Source organism: Empidonax traillii, unplaced genomic scaffold (genome assembly GCF_003031625.1).
Source record: "Empidonax traillii isolate 1590-97213 ecotype Southwest subspecies unplaced genomic scaffold, ASM303162v1 scaffold413:size1348891, whole genome shotgun sequence".
In the NCBI taxonomy this organism is placed as follows: domain Eukaryota; kingdom Metazoa; phylum Chordata; class Aves; order Passeriformes; family Tyrannidae; genus Empidonax; species Empidonax traillii.
Window position 1 is genome coordinate 233,829 of NW_020955606.1, and position 16,450 is coordinate 250,278.

General features: G+C 43.5%; 1 protein-coding gene across 4 annotated transcripts in view; it reads left to right on the forward strand.

Annotated features, from left to right (window-relative positions):
* The window catches only part of MAF (MAF bZIP transcription factor), a 184,609-nt gene that overhangs the window by 47,707 nt on the left and 120,452 nt on the right, over window positions 1–16,450 (forward strand). The window contains exon 3 of one of the 4 annotated variants that reach the window (XM_027893945.1): window positions 13,977–15,088. The exons of 2 other annotated variants lie outside the window; for them this stretch is intronic. The gene's annotated coding sequence lies outside the window, so the exon portion shown is untranslated. Of the gene's footprint in view, window positions 1–13,974; window positions 15,089–16,450 lie in introns of those variants that run through there. One more of the 4 variants, XM_027893944.1, reaches the window with a different exon arrangement.

Consider the following 16,450-nt stretch of genomic DNA (forward strand, 5'->3'; position numbering starts at 1 on the left):
GCAGTGAAGCTGTGAGCTCAGATCCATTCATCCTGCATGGAGAAAGTGGGAGAGCAGCCATCTCCCTGGCCATCAATGCTCCTTTCGTTTGCAGAATTTTTGGTGCAGTAAAGAGTTTGGGCATCACCCTCCGGCATTTCCCCCAGAAAGATGTGAGGACAGAAACCACCTCTCTGGATCACCCCATGGGGTGTTTCCATCCAATCCTCTTGAGGATCTTGTGTGTCCTCCTTGGGGCCCAGATAGAGTCCTGGAGTCCACATAATTGTGGGTTTTTTTGCTGGTGGAGTATCCTGGCTGCTGCTTATAAAATGGTTGTGATTTAAGACCTCAAATTTGCTCATGTAAGATGCCATTTGTCTCTCTGGAGGAGCCCATGGGGTGCTTCATTCTTGCACGTAATGCTTGGGAGCAGTATTGGTGAGCCTCGTGCTAAATCATATAGGCCTGAGATTTTTAATTAGGGTAGAGATGGGAGCCTCTGAATCTCATGTGATTAGAGAGTTCTCATAACTTTAACATTTATTATATAGTCCAATTAGCATATTTCTTACTTTAATGTCTCTATTGCCCTGTTCAGTGTTGAAAATCCAAAAATAAGAGCACTTTGCTAAAACTTGAAAGCCGTGAAGTAAAAGAAGTCCAGAAACAGAAGTAAAAATGACTGTTTATAACTTGTCTCACTGTTTTGGTTTAAAAAAAAATGAATGAAACATAGGCAAAACAAGGAAACACCATAAATAATAAGCCCAAAATATGAAAACCATCCATATCACCACTTTTAACAGAGGTAAAAGGGCTAAAAAAAGGAGTTATGTAAGGTTTTAAGCCATCCCAAATGCAGGCCTGTGTGAGGAGGTGCAGAAGCACTGTGCAAAGATGCATCTCTCAGGGTTTGCACCTGGACCTGTCCCCTGAGATCAAAGCCCCTCTCTGCCCAGTGGTACTGATGAATCCCAAGGGTACTCGGTGGAGCTCATGTGCAGGAGGGGAAACAGTCATCAAACAGCTTTATGGGTGAGGAGCTGACACACCAAGGCCACCGTGTCTCTGAAAGTCAAGGAGAATTTGTACCAGCAGAAATAGGCTCTGGTTTCTTGTTATGCAGGAAGCCGTTGGTGGAGCAGGAATTTAACAAGTTCACAACTTAACAAGTCCCAGCCTAGTGTCTGGACTACCAGAATAGATTTTTTTCTCAAATACCCCCAATCGCTCAATGCTTTTGTCAGATTTCTGTCTCTCTGTACCCAGTGTCAGCCTCAGCTTAACAATGAAGATAGTCCCAGAAAACTTCTCACAAATAAGCAACCCAAGCTCCCTGTTATGAAAGCAACCTCCTACTGTCTTGTGTGTTAATTCTGTTCTTGTGGGGCGCTGTAGAGGTTGAATCTTCTCTTCCTGGCATGGTGATTTTTATTGCTTTCATTTTTTAGGAACTTCAAGTTTCTCAAAGGGCTTAGCATGAGCTATGAAGGCTCCACCTCTTTCTTGGCCCTGTAACCCGTGAGCAGTTCAGCTGAGGCTAGGGGATTTGTGCATAATGATTTGGGAAAGTTGTGAGTATAAATAGTAAGGAATTTGAGATGTTTTTCCCCTCTGTAATTCAACACTCAATAGCTTCCCCTTCCACCCTGCACATAAGGTGCTGTACCAAAACCATGGAAAGAATTTGTGGAGCTTCAGATTAAGGAAGTTCATAAGCTAACAGGCTTTTCTCTTGCTTGCTCTTTTTAAAAAATCTGATAATATCATCTCCTCTGGGGAATAGCATGGCCAGAGGACCTCACAGATTTTCACCAGATCCTCTCACCAGGAGCATTTGCCCCAGGGCAGAGGTGGTTGAGGCAGCCCTCTGATCTCCTCTTATGCACAGTGCAGAAAGGGCAGGAGCCTGGAATAAGTGTTCAGCCTGGGCTTTTTCTTTCTTTTTCCTCTTTTCTCTTTCTGATAACAGTTTTTGCTGAGAGAACATGTTCAACCTGCTCTAAGCTCCAACCTCAGCCTTCCTTTGCCTTCCACATCTCATGGGTGTAGGAGGGCATGGCACTGGATTGCAGCACACAGAATAACTGAATCATTTAGGTTGGAAAAGTCCTCTAAGATCATTGAGTCCAACCAGCTCAGATGACCAGGGTCATCTTGGCTCCAGCTCTGTGATGATATGCCCATCAGCCTGGAGTCAAGCCCTGGGACACACATTCCTGAGCTCAGAGGTTGCCATTTCATCTGGCAGTGCTTGGAACTGGGGTACCCCTGGCCCAGGCATCTCTGTAGTGAGTGACAGGTTTGCTTTTAAGTGCCCCTCAGGTTCCTTCAATCTCCACGGTTATCTTTGTCTTAATTTCTCCTGTGTTTTAAACCCTGCACACAGAATGCAACGTAAACCTTAAATCACCTTCACTTACTCTAACGGAAATCTCAGCAGTATTGGTGCAGATCCTCTTTAGTCCCTGTGATTCCAGCCCAGAGATGGGTCTCAAGGCCTGATTGAAAATTCCTCCTGCAGCTCTGCAGTTTCCCTGACTCGGGCACAGATGACGGACAATCACAGGGTATACTCGTGTACATTCATTGCCAGGTGTTCGATGTATGGTTTAATTTTTGAATCTTCATTTTGCACCATGATATTTGAGTATGCAGACTTAAAAATCAGACCCCAGCAATATTGTTTAAAGAACCCTCAATGCTTTTGGTAAAAACCTGAGTAAGTATTTGTTATATTTAGAGGCAATTCTGCTTATTGTCTCTTCATACCATAAGCTTTTCACTGACCTAGATTTTGCTATTCCATTTTCCATTTGCTGTCCCACAATACATTTGCATGGAAAGAAAGTCTTTTGTCTTTTTAGTGCTCTCTTGCACTTGCTATTTCATCCACCAGCCAAAAGCACACTCGCTGGCCAGTGATGGTGTGAACAGCTTCAGTGGAAATGATCGTATGGCTGAGGATCCTGGTTTCAAACTAGAAGTTAAAAGCTATTGCAGCTTTTACTTTATAGAATCCTTGGGCTTAAGAGTGCTGGAGGACCAGCCAGCAACTGGAGAGCATGCAAAGAGGAGAGGTTTGCGTGTTTTCCAGCAGTAGAAATTTACAGAAAGAAAACAAAAGTGGACAGAGTCAGAAACTGGCCTCGGAGGGAGGAGTCCTCTGCCTGGATGTATATTACAACTATAGCTAAAGACACAAAACTGCATCTTGGTTTTAGTTCTACTTTCAGTTTTAACATGTCATTAAAGAGATACCTGTATTGACAGGAAGAGTTGTAATGCTTTTGGGGAGTTGTTATTATCGTATTACACGATGATGGTGTTTATTGCGGTGGTGCCTTAGGGCCGAATTTACAAACGCTGCGGATGGATTACATGGGTATTATGCTGTGCATAAACATTTTGCTGCATGTTCCTGTTGAAATCCTGTGAACTGGACAATGTAAACAAATTAACATTATCAGGGAAAACCTGTTTTTTAAGTCAACTTTCCCTGCAGACTGCACTCAGCCAAAGGATACTTGCTCTAGCTCTCATATCTCCTGCATCTCAGCCATGTTCAAAAATGTTGTTGCTAGCACATGTTAACCAAAACCTCTTCCTTTTTTGGGGGGAAAAAAAAAAAAAAAGCATGCATGTTTAAAAATGCATTTTGATCCAACTAGCTAGTATATTTTTAAACACAACTGTGTTATGTTTAACAGTGTGTTAGCATATGTCAATTAACTTGTTTCCGCAGAGTGCTGACAGAAGTGCCCCCGGTGCTGCCGGCCCTGAGGGGCCCCAGGCTCAGCCGAATCAGCAGAAGGGAGCTTGTGCCCACACCTCCAGCCTGCCAAAATTTGGCTCCAGCTGTTCAGGGGCAGTATTAGGGTGCTGGACATGGGCATGGTGGATTTGAAGACTTGCCTCCTCCTGCTGGCTGTGCTTGGTGGGTAACCCCCTGTGGTCAGGGGAGACACACCAGGGCTCATCTGTCAGCACCCCAAGTGATGTCTCCTCAGAGCACGCACGTGAGCTGAGATGCTTTCACTGCACGCAACACCCTTCCAGACAGAATAAATAGAGACTTTTTCTCACACTGTCAGAAGATCACACTCCTTCCCTGTGCCAGATATAGATGAGATGGAGGAGAAAAGGTACACGTGCACATAGCTCCTAAATCTCCCCTGTGCCCAGAGCAGGTGATGAGGATGGCTGTGCATGTCTGGGGTGCTTTGTGTGCCAAGTCATGTCCATGGGCATGCAGGCTGCTCACCTCCCCACTGCTCTAGACCACACTGGCCAGTGCAGAGGAAACACTTTAATCCATTGTAGGAAACAGCAGAGAGCTCTTTGTCCAGAGGCTGGCATATGCTGCTGGATAAAGCCCTGGGAGTGTGTGAACTAACCAGTCTTTTCCTGGCAGGACCTTCTGCATCCCAGCCATGAAATTGTGCGTGATGAGAAGTGAGCAGGGTGGGAAGCACACCAGTCAGGTCTCAGCAGCAATGGGCTGCAGCGATGCAAGCTGCTTTCCCACGAGGATGTGGGAATGCCTGTCCATGCATGGCAGCTGCAGAAACCCAGGCAAGTGTTTGGTGGGGGCCCTTCTGTTAGTGGCTGTGCAGAGCATGTGGAAAGGGTAAATAAATGGGCATGGAACAGGCAGAGGAGGTGTCTCGGGGTCTGCATCCCCACGCCCTGCTGCTCCAGGCTGTGTGGTGTACCCATGTCCCAGCCGGGCTCCATATGCAGGAGCAGCCCCCAAACAGATGGACCCCCCCCTTTGCCCCTGTTCTTCATCAGGGAGTTTGGGCAACCTTCATTTCTCATTTCATGATTAGTAAATGCATGAATGACTCCCACGTGTTCTGGGACAGTGTTAACGGGATTGGTAGAAATACTCGGAATAGACAGCATCCAAAAATAGGTCTCTTGTCCTGCCAGCGTCTTGCACATGTCCTTAACTTTCCTGCCCTGGGAAGCAACTCCTGGCACCCTGCAGGGCAGGGGAGTTTTTCCATTCACTTCAGTGGGTGCGGGATTTCATTCTTACTTACGGACCCATGGATTTTAAAGGGACTGCCCATGGGGTACAGTTGAGTTCTTCGCAGGGTTGAAGTGCTTTGTATTTTTAGCATTGACATGACGGTCATGAGGGAAAAGCATGTTTTTCCCCTGCTCAAAAGGCACGGTCAGACGTGCTGCTCTGCTAGAGCTCCTTGAGGTCAAGTTGTTACTGGCCCTGGACCATTTCTTTGGGGTGCTGCACCTTCCTGCCGTGCAGCTTGGCTGCCATAATTGGTGCTGTGGAGTTGACCTGCACCAGCCGAAACATGTTTTTGGAAGTGGGGTTTTATAAATAGACCGTGTGGACAAAGGGTGTCTGCTCCAGGGTGGTTATGGGGCTGGGGAGAGAAGCCTGGGGCAGGGGATGGAGCCCAACAGCTCCTGGTGAACCAGCACAGCCCTCTTTGCAAAACAGCGACTGCGGTGCCGGCGGCGCCTGCGGGGAGCCCTCGGCAAAGGGAAGGACGGAGAGGCCGTGACCCGGGGTGTGGGTGCTCGGCTGTTTTCTCCCTGTGAGACTGGCTCCCAGGCCTTTGCTCATGCAAACCCTGACAGATCCCATCTAAATGAGTAGCTGGAAATTATGTGCTCCCTCTCTGGTTCAGGCTGGGGCTGAATTTCGCCTCCTGGTCTCAGAGAGTAGGTTCTGCTGCTGAACGCAATTAAAAGCATCAGAACTTGTCACTGTGGGATCTTGCCCGGTGCTTGTAGTCAGGGTGATTGGCACTGGATCCTTTGATTTCTCCAGAGACGTTATAATATTTTAAACTTACTATTAATTACAAGTGTATTAATCTCTGAATAGTATTAACAGTATTTCAAAATACAATTTTATCCTATCCAACCCGCTGGGAAAAAAAAAAAAAAAAAAAAAGGCAGTTTTGGATGAACTGAACAACTTTATAGACACTGTGCTTTATAACCAGATAGATTTTCCCTAGTTAGTTCCATTTCTATCTAATATTGGTGGAAGATTAAAGATACTGAGTCAATGGCTGTAAAAGCTTACATTAAAAATTTGCAGTAAATGAGAAGGGGAAAATTTCATTAGAAACATAAATTGTAGCAACTGGAATGCCTGCAACGTATTTTTAGTATTCTACTGACAGTCACACTTGAAAGGCGCTTTTTTTTTTTTTTTCCAAATGTTTTCTTTTCTCGGATTAAAAAAAAAAAAAAGAATTAAATGACCTCTAATATTTTGAAATATAGAACTAATTACAGTAGGGAGTGATCCTGATCCCACTGAAGTCAACTGCAGCATTCTTTATGACATTGCAGGATAGTGCCTCTATTAGGAAATAATAAGGAAATGAGATACTTTAAAGAGAGGGGTTTAAAACGAGCTGGCTCTGTTGGCCTCTTTTGTAAAAATACCTTAGAGCCACTTTTATCAAGTCAAAAGGTTCATTGAAACGAGAGAAATTAAAAGATGCCGCTCGTGGAGCTTGGCAAAACATGAAGTTCGCAACAAATATCTCTCCAATCCAATTATAACATTCAAATCAAGGAGAAAAAAATTATGAAATATAATGAAAGCTTGCTTTCTACTGAAAAAGTCTACTTGGAGGTGTCCAGTCCTAAGGGAATTTCCAAGTCAGCATTACAGTGGGGAAAAAATGTAATGTAAATGAGAGTGAAATAATCAAAATTTTCTGGTGGAAATAAGTGCAGTTGTTTGATGTAATTCTGACACACAGCATAATTTCAGCATCAACACTGAAGTTTAAAGGATCAGTGTGTCTTCATGGGATTTCTGTACAGAAAAGCCATTCAATGGGAAAATTGAAATCAGACTTCAGTATGCACATTGGGCCCCCCTATGAGAGAAAGCCCTGAATTATATAGATGCAAATAGAAAAATAGAGATGACCCCTTTTCAGTAATTTCTAGACACCTTTTCCACTTGAAAATCCAGCATGATTATGGCATATAAATCACAAGAAATGCAATGTGTGACTGGTTTTGTGCTCACAAAATCAGACTTTGGTTTATGCCTCTAACACCAGCTCAGCCACTTAAAGTTGCAGACCATTTTCTACAGTGAGCTACGCCAGACTCATGTCACCATGTTTGTTGCAGATGTAATTTTTAATATCATGGGGATATATTCCAAACAATTAAAACAATTAAAGCAGGGCATGTCTTTAGCATTTTACTCAATCTCGTAGCCTCTGTGAAATATATTGGTAATTTTGGGTTCATTTCCAAATGGAGACAGATTCACACACCCTCACAGCCAAACTCAGCACAAGAACCAACAATTAAATGAAGCCTGAAATCCAGTCCAAAGCAGGCATATACTCAATTTAATTTTTAAATAGCTTAATTAATAGTTTCAGTTAAAGCAAAGCAGTGAAAATGGGTCAAACTATGTAAACATTGGTTAGAAAAACACACTGTCCAGCCAAAGCATTGTAGAAGTGCTTTTAAGAAGAATGGTTCTTTAAATTTAATTTAAACATGGTTTTCCAGCTTAGGTAGAAGCCCAGTTCAGACAAGGCCCGAGCCACTTTTTATGCCACAAGGAGTTACCGAGGTATGCTGAGAGTTTATTTAGTTTTTTGCTTGTTCTCAGGCTGTGTTTCACTCTGCAGTCATCATTTTCTCCTCGCTGTCAGCATGTTGTTACCTCTCGGCAGCTCAGGATTCACCGGGAGCCTCCGTGTGTGTCGGAGCCGCGTTCAAATCGCCGGTGGGACCCGCACGAACGCTACAAAACATCGTTCACAAATATTTACTGGAATTTTGAAATGAATTGGGATAGAGCGCTGTTGCACTCCGAGTGTTTGCCTTCTGCAAACACCCAGGTTCAAGTTCTTATTGACATGGCTGTGATGGATGGGGCCCCTTACATAAGCCTCAAGGCCAGGAGGGTGATTTTGTGCCGGAGCAGTTGGGGAGTAGGAACAACACCACGTGCCCTGGCTGACCAGTCATCACTCTCCAGCAGCCCTCAGATAAAGGGAAGATACAATTACTGATCTGGTGGTAGTTCCTGGATTCAAGAGGGGCAAAATCATAAAATTCAGAAAATTTCTCTCAGTCTGTAGAGCTACTGAATACAGAGAGAAGGATATTCTTTACTCAAAATACTCCCGCATTTTTTGCGAATTTTTTCTTTGATAATTAAATTTCAGCTTAAATGGCACAAGGGTAGAATAATTTGAAAGCAGTTAAGAATGTTGTTTTTAAAAATCCCTTTTAAATTATGCAGTAGAATTTATATGGCTCTCTCTATATGTTTGTAGTTTGAAGTTTCTGCTCCAGTGAGGACAGTGTGTTCTGTGCAGATTTGTTGATTTACAGATAACTTCCAGGACTGTGATGTTTTGTTAGAATACCTGAAAGGTTTCCATTTGTTTGGGCAGGGGGGGTCTGCCTTTTTTTTTTTTTTTTTTAAATTTAATCTGATTAAGTTAATAAAAAGACTGAAGAAAGATTATAAAGTGTCAAGAATAGCTCAGGTGCATTGCTTTAGGAAGCTGTCACTGCCATCCCCTTCATCAGCACCTCTTAGTGGTGTGATAAACTTTGGGAGTTTGAGTCTAAATTTTGGCCAAGTTTTATCACATGGAAATATTCCCCGAGTTCTTCTGTTGCACCTTGAAATGTGCAGAGCAGGTCATGCAGCATAAATTGGCAGTGTCTGAAGGTATCAGTGCTCTTTGCCAGCCATCCCCTCCTGCAGAGCATCAGCAGAAGGAGAGAAACGTACCAAAGATTTTTATGACGAAGAATAGTTTTCACTGATCACGTTCAAAATGCAAAACCACAACAGGAGGCAACATCCCTTTCGCAGGAAACAAGCAAACCAACGTTTTGGGCTGAACAACAGCCTGGATGAGCTGACCTACTCCAGCCTGCCTGAAAAGTTAGACGTGTCAAAGGGTTGTCTTCTGGGCAAAGGGAAGATGTAGGAGAGGTTTTTATAAATGGCAGTTGGGCAATTAATGTTAACCATCAATATCAGAATGGCTTAGATTGCATGATTAACTAGTAAGAGTTTTGAGCTGGCTGGTAATTTTAGATTAAATAGTCAGGCAGCCAGTGACTTGAATATTGATGAATATCCTGTGTTTTATTAATATGCATTCTCTATAAATTAGAGGCTTAGTACACAAAGAAGAATCCTAATGCTCTTGCTATTTTTCATTGCCACAGGTAGAGCTGAATAATTCATAGCAATTAATTTATTTCACTGATTTAGCCTTTTGGGGCGGGGGTGGGGAGGGGGGAAGTTGAGCACAAGTAGTCTGCAGGTAATTTTTTCCGTGTTTATTTATTATAAATATCTCGCCAAACACATTTGAAGACTAATTCTTAGTTGGGGAGAATTTTTTGTATTCTTAAATTGGAGAAATCGGGAGGAATATGGGCAGAAGTGCAAGAAACCCACCAGTGATTACAAGAATCCAAATGAATTTTAAATGGAAAAAAAAAAAAAAAAGCCCAGTTAGTTGCAAATACCACCCAGATAGAGTCAGGTTTATGTTGATTTGTATTGATTGGTGCAGTGCTGGTTACTTTGCATGTTTCTGCTCCTCATTTGATTGATTGCAATTCTTTAGGACCAAGATTTTCTTGAAAATATTTCTTGGGGCAGAATTTGTTCTCTGTGTGGTGAAAAGCTGCCCCTTCTGCAGCCAAGGCAAGTTTTACCACTGATTCTGGAAGATCCAGGATTCCACCTACTGATGGAAATACTCTTGAAAATCCTTTTTTATACACACAGAGCAAGAATACATGTGGCACAAATGGCATTTTATATTTGTGCAAAGTTTCAGAATATCCAAAGACAGATTTTTGATTTCCTTGTAGGTAGTGGGAGATGGTTCTTTAAATTCAAGACGAAAATGGTGCAGCACAAAGATCATTTGCCAATCCTGCAGCTCAGGGAGGCTGCAGCCCCGTCTCGGTGTCACACTCATACCCAGAGCAGGTAATATCCAGAAACACATGAGCAGGAGGAGGAGGAGGAGGCTGTATGATTACTGCCTCTCCTTTTTGCTGGTTCTTACAACACGCTGCACAGCAGTGAGAGTTGCACAGCACGCAATAAATCATTGCCTCATTATGCTCCTTCTGTAGGTTTGTTTAGGGCACCTACTCTAGTACCAGCTCCGGAGGATTATTTGTTCTTCCCAGAAATTCCTCTCAGATATAGACTTCTAGTTTTGATTTGCAGAGAAAGAAAAAAAAAATCTCTATGTCTTATTTTTAAAATAATTTCCATTTTACGTCACAGAACTGCCCAAGAAAATAATTTCAGCAATGTCTGGAGGTGATTTTAATTTGTAGGTGGATGATTTTGTCGAAAGGAGGCAAGAGGTTAAAAAGGTTTTTGTGTTTTTGCGACTTGTCAACATGAAGTATTAGCAAATGAAACACGGGGTCTTCCTTCCCTGCTTTCTTCCTTCCTCCCTTCTTGCCTGCCTTTCTCTTTGCTTTCTTTCTTCCAGTCTTGCTTGTGTACACAAAAGCTGCTGATCCCTTACCTAGCCAGATTTTGTTGAATCGTTGCAAAAGAAGCCTGAGTACCTCATTAAAAGATATTTTAAGGTCTTTGATGACTTTTTCTGTGTGTCTTTAGCCAGCCCTAGTCCACAGCCGGTGCAGGAGGGCACTGGTCTGATTGATAGAATAAGGATTTTGACATTTGGTTTTGATATAAGCAGACAAATCCTCTTAAGAAAAAGTCTTCATTAGTTGGCCTAATTTACTAACAAGAAGCAGTATTGCTGATTTTGATAAACCAGTGTTTGTTTAGCATTGCACCGAGTAAATGCTGGAATAACCTACATTGTGCCTGCAGTGGGTTTGAACGGCAAGAGCTGAGACCTTAGAGAGCAGGTGGGTGCACTGCAACACGGCTGGGTTTTGCTGCAGTGTGACAATGTGATCTAGGATCCGATCCAGACTCCTCAGAAATCAATGGAAACTCTACCCTTGACTTTACTGGGCTTTGGATCCCGCTCCAGTTGTGCCAGAGTGGTAATGAAATGACTCCAACTTGGGGGAATAATTTTCTGGCTTAACAGATTCAGTGTTTTTGTATTGATGGGTTTGTTAATGTAAGGGGTCCTGACTTCAAGTTTGAGTGGTTTTGACCCAGGCCTGTCTCTGATCCTCCCTCCTATTCACAGTTCCTTGAAATGCAATAGATTTCTGTTTTGTGACCACTCACAGACATCCCAGATGAACAATGACATTTCAAAGATGATTGTGATGTGAAACTCAGAATCATTGTAAGCTTGCTCAAAATGTGACGTGCCTTCACACAAAGCTCCCTGAGCTTTCTGAACCTTTCAGCAAAACTGGATGGTGTTCACAGCCATAAAGAAACACAAAACTGAGTCAGTTCTGTGTATTTTGGGGTTTCATTATACATACTTCTGCATCATTGTATACCCAGTCCTGGGTATAATTCTTATTTGATCATAAACTCCTACAAAGAGCCTAGGAATAGGAGATGTGCTGAGGTCAGGACCAGAAAAGACTCTTTCCAACACCCACTGCAACCTGAGTCCCCCACAAACAATTAGGACTCAGCGAGAATTGTACCCAACTCTTTTTGATGGAAGTACGGTGGTGACCTTCTAGATTGATTAAAGGTGTCACATTGATTGACTTTGAAGGGAGCCACTTCCACCCTTCTTCTGCCAAAAAGGCAGTGGCTGCAATGTGAAGCCTCAAGAATGGGGCATTGTTCTTCCAAGTACATGGAAGACATCCAAGGGTAACGGGATAATGCAGATAATGGGATAGGGTTTCTCCCCTCCTCTCCCTCAAATACCATATAGCTAGATTTTGGCTATCCAGACCCCGGCCTTAGGAGACTTTCCTCTCATAGCTACTTAAAAGATGAAATAGCTGAGGAAATGAGCTCTTTTTATAGGTTATGTAGGATGTTCGGTGGTTGGGAATGTCAAAAAGGACTGGTGATGTTGACTCTGCAGGAACCTTCAACAGTGATGGAGGTCTGAAGTGTGTGAACAGTGCAGTGGAAGGGATAGTGTGGTGGGGGAAAGGACTTCATTACCCTGGCAAACCCACCCCTGATGATTTTACATGCTGTCACTTTGGGGTATCAAGTTTGATAGGTGCTAAAATGACCCAAATTTTCCAAAGACAGGCAATATCTTAACAATATCTGGTCTCTTTAGGGCACCTTGAGTTGGCTCTGGGAAATACTGGCCTCCAAAATTACCACTTTCGAAAATCTAGGCCACTGAACCTGATATGAACTATCAGAAACCAGAGACAAGGGAGCATTTATGTCAGAGAATGTATAGCGGCTCGAAAACTACAAATCAAAATAATTCACCCTTTTATGTGTAAATCTCCTTCCCTTTGATACACAAATTGAAAAGCTGTCTGGTTTCCTTGTAGTTTCGGTAAGCAAGCAGCGTGTGACTGTACCCTCTAGAATGCTATTTAAGCGTTATTTAAAGTGCAGACCTGTTAAGGTCAAGCAGGCTCATCTGTATGCTAAAACTGAGCCCACCAAACCTTACACCTATAACCAGCAAAAGCAAGGAGGTCTCGAGTTCTACAGTCCCCTCATGACAAGCGCGCGGTGTGTGACAAATGGTGAAGCACCAAGAGATCAAAGTACTTTTTCAGGGATAACAATAAAATCAGAGACAGAAAGACACTAAGTCCTGGTGCAGGTGTCTGCTCTTCCGAAGCATCCTTCCTCAGATATGACACGAGCCAACCCATCACAAGGGGACACGGGCAGGAGCTGCTATCTGACAGTAAAGATCATCAGCAAATTTACATCCTCTGTGATGCCTTTTCGAGCTGGTAGAAAGGCCGGAGAGTCCTTGCACGAAGCCCACATGGAAGGGATTACTATAACACACTGAATATACTGTGAGTTTATTGAAAAGGAACTTTTTGATGCAAACAAGGAGAGACACTGTGATGTGTTTTTGCTCCTATTCCAGAGTCTCTTTCCTCTGGTTGAGCACCTCAATCCAGGTCCTGTGGAAGTCAATAGCTGTCTTGCCTTTCAGAAGGATTATGCCCCTAAATAGCTTCTTTAGGAAGTGTACTTTGCCTGGTGATAACACTAAGCAGAAGGTGGATGATTAACACCAATTAGGATTATTTATGAGAACCTAGAAAACAATAGGTCCATAAATCCTTGTCTTATCAATTGCAGTTCCTCCTGAGTAATTCAGTCATCATTGGGCAAACTGTGTGTTTCACTGTTCACCATGTACAGATCCAACTGATATTAGCTGAAGTGCGTGGAAATGTTGAAGGTACAATGTGACCTAGTAAAACAGCAGCATTTTACAACAAATTCTGATTGTTTTCACTATTTTTATGTTCTAAATCCCCTACAGTTTTCCCATAGGTATACTGAGTGAATTTAAGGCAACTGACAGTAGCCTTGTTTCTCTGGGGTTATGCTTCAGCTCTGCCTGCACTTGTGTCTCCATTTGGGGTGGTTTTGCAGTATTCCCCCTCCATTTGTTGGGCGCTGGTCCAGCTGCAGAACAGCTTCAGTGCGCACATTCCTTCCAGAGGAGAGCCAGTGGGGACCTCTCTCAGCAAGCAAGCAGGGCTTGGTGGGACACTCAGGCCTGATCCAAGGGGCAGCCACACCACCACAAAGTCCTTTGGGGTGTATGTAATCCTGCTTTGCAAAAGGAAGGATGTCAGACTGCCCAGAGCTCCCATGCCAGCCTGGAGTGGAGCTCGAGCTATAGAGAGGGTCAGCTGCTTTATTGACACCCTTTTTGCTGTTGACTGGCAGCTCTTGTGACCTCTGCTCCTCTTTCTTCCACCAAGGCTTCTCCTGGTTCATTATTCTTTCTGTTTATTAACTGACCGGTCTTCTCTAGCTGTTCCACCTTGCTGCTGATCTTTTTTCTTCTACTTTTATCACTTTTTGTGATCCCTTTTCCAATTTCCAACCTTAGTCTCCCAGAAGACCCGGAGTGGTGATGCCTGGATGCAGAGGAGATCACACTGCTTATAAATCTGCACCATGAGGAGGCCAAAAGTTTCTGCAGCAGCAGGAGGTAAGCCAGGACTTCTGGTGGGTGTAAGGAACAGAGAGCAATGCCACATGAATTCAAGAAGAAGGCAGCAGCACCCCTGAGGATGGAGACTTTGGGGCAGTGTCACGGTCTTGCACAGAAAACTTGAAGAGATCTTCAGGTGGGAACTCACCACCCCACTGGCTGCTTGTGTGGTTTAGCCCATGGACCTCTGGGGTCTGCATGCCAGAGACTGGAGACTCTTGACTTACCCTAAATTTCCTCTTTGTGGACATCTGATGTGATAGGAATGGCACAACAATTTCAGTATATCTGCTTCGCCATAACGTTTTCAACCTGCTAACTTTCCCAGGACTGCTTTCTGCTCAAATTACTGGAACTTAATTACATGAGATTTAATTTCATTTGCTTGGCCAGCTTTGAAAACATGTATTCAAATTTGAACCACAGGGACAGAATTTTGGGAGCCTCTTTGTCCTCTCACCTTGTGCTAGTTTAAATGAAGAAACTGTGTCTGTGAATCTCTGCTTTACTACACCTATTCCAAGTCAGTCTCACTTCTGGAGAGACTTCCATGACTCTCAGCAGTTTAAGGGGCGGCACAAACAACCCCTTATGTTAAGGTTTATGTTTTTGAAACTGTGCAAACAATAGATATTTGTCGCCTGCTTGTGCATTTTCTTGTAAATAAAATGTGTTGAGACCAGAGATGGAGTTACACTGACTTTACATCAGATAAGGATTTGTATTGGCATTTGACATGTGTTGTATTATCCATATGTTTCTTGAGTAGGTCTTGCAATGTTTAATTATAACAAAAAAAAAAAAAAAGAAGGGGAAGGAGAATCAAAGAAGGGACATAGAGAGAGGAGGTGAAAGGACATGGATGGGGAGTGGTGGAGTTGGAGGATAACATTGGCTATCGAGGCATTATCTGAGAATTCCTATGATTAGGACTTATCTTTCAGGCTTCACTATTTCATTATAATCTGCTGCTTAGCTGATAAGTAATAAATGGCCTCCAAATTTTATTGCATTTGCTCGCTTTCTTTAGATTTTGCATCATTTTGTTCCCCTCCTAAGTGCTTGTTTCTGTTAAGGAATGAAGACTTTGTGCTTCTGCTGGGGTTGACTTATTCTTCTGGTATTTCAGTGTTGTTATTTAGCTAGCAAGTGTCCCTCAGCAATTCCTCACATAACACTTCCATCTATCACATTGGGATGATCAAGGATACATTGCAGCTGATGTGCAAACACTGAGCTGGGCACCCACCTCCAACTCAGCAGATAAAAAGCCCTCCACAGAGCCAACAAAAGAGGGCTTTTTTTAAACACCCCAACCCGCTAGTGGATTATCCTTAATGGGTTGGCAGCATGCCCCCTTCCTTCCTCTGCAGGAATGCTGGCCTGGCTCTGCAGCCCTGGGTTTGGTTTTTTTATTGCCTTTTTTTTTTTCGCTGTTGTTGTGTTACAGCTTGCAGAAGAAATAAAGTGTAAGACTGATTTGTAACAGTTCATGGCATTTTTTTGCTCTGTAGCCTGGGACTGTCTTATTTACCTCCAGGGAGGCAAGTGTAGGGACCAGCACTCTTTATTTGAGGAGTGATCCTGCTTTGTCAGTGTGGCCATGCAGGAGAGGGCTCCTTGTAGGGGCTGGTTGTTGTTTCTAGGAGCTCACAGACATACCTTGAAGGGTTGAGGGTTCAACTTCTTCTGTGTGAGAGAGGAGAGGAAATGACCTTCACCCAGCTGAGCAGGGAACAACAGGAAGCCCTCATGGTCCGAAGCTCCTGCCATTTCCCACCCCCCAGAATCCGGCACTCAGGGACCATTTTTGACGAGCTGTCAGGTTTTTTTGTCAGGGTTGAGCTGCTGCAAATATATCACCAAAGTATGCTGATGATTCATGGGCAAGCGGTGTACGCTGATTTAAGTGATGGACCAGCCATTCTGTAATGGATTTGAGAATTCCCAATCAGATTGTACTTAGTTTTATCAAGCAGGAAGCTGGCAGGCTGTGTTTTAATCAACTGATAGCATCGCTTGGCAATTGGCATCCAGCTAGTGAACAGAGTACTTCTCGAAGATCAGCTCACTAAGCTGCAAACAGTCACAGCCACTCAGATCTCCCAGGTTTACCTCCTGTTTGTTCTCTTTAGCCTGTTTCTTTCCCAAATGAAACTTTCAGCCAGAAGTGCAGAACGATGCAGCACATCAGAACCTCTGCTCCTCTTTCACTGGTGTTGTAGGGGGGATGGGGGAGGCAGAATACATTCTCTTCATCCTCCAGGAAGCTATGCTGAAACAACCTCCTGGATGTAGCATCAAGTCCCAGAACCATGCAAATTCAAGGATTTGATGCTGGCACAAGTTTCTGGAGTGCTCACATTGCA